Source organism: Tigriopus californicus, chromosome 12 (genome assembly GCF_007210705.1).
Source record: "Tigriopus californicus strain San Diego chromosome 12, Tcal_SD_v2.1, whole genome shotgun sequence".
Taxonomy (NCBI): Eukaryota; Metazoa; Arthropoda; class Copepoda; order Harpacticoida; family Harpacticidae; genus Tigriopus; species Tigriopus californicus.
In genome coordinates, this window is record NC_081451.1 from 3,887,482 (window position 1) to 3,888,255 (window position 774).

Consider the following 774-nt stretch of genomic DNA (forward strand, 5'->3'; position numbering starts at 1 on the left):
AAATGAATGTCAGTTGACCGGCTGCTAGGGCTTAGTTTCTGATTGTAGAGGCGCTGCTTTCCATCAGCGCGAGTTGCACTGTGCACTGGTTACCGATTCAGCTGCAAAACAAACCACCACAAAATCGACTTGTACTCTTCTATGTTACTTCTTCTATGTGCACCATGTTAATGAAGGGTGAGCCTAGGTGACCATGAACTGTGGATGTGCTCAGCAATTAAACCCAAGTATGTTCCAACTCGGTTCCAACTCGGTTCCAACTCGGCAAGTAAATCCTATCCCTGAGGTGATTCGGGTCTGGCGAGAGCTAGCTCATTACTGAACCAAGCCAAAACTAGCTCATCAGGGAAGGTTTACAGCCTGCTTTGATTAAATTTCCGAGATTGATGGGTATGATATTGGTCGATCCCGAAGCCAGACGAGAATAAGGTTGATCAAGACATAGTCAGAATCCAAACATGACTGGGGCTTCATTTTGCTTCCCCAACAAACAGTTTCACCTCTCCAAGTGAAACCTTAGGATGGCTGCAAATAGAACACAGAACAGACATTTAATTGGGGCACAAGGTACAATACATAACAAGTAAACCAATTCAAGGCATTGACATATACGTGGGTAAATGAAAACATCCATCCCCAATCACTTGAGACGTTGAGCAAAGACATGCGGAAGGCAACGTAGCACCAAACAGCAGCGATGGGAAAACTCGAGATTGATCGAATTTCTGCCACTTTCTGCCACAAGTGGCAGAAAATGGCAGAAATTTACTGGAA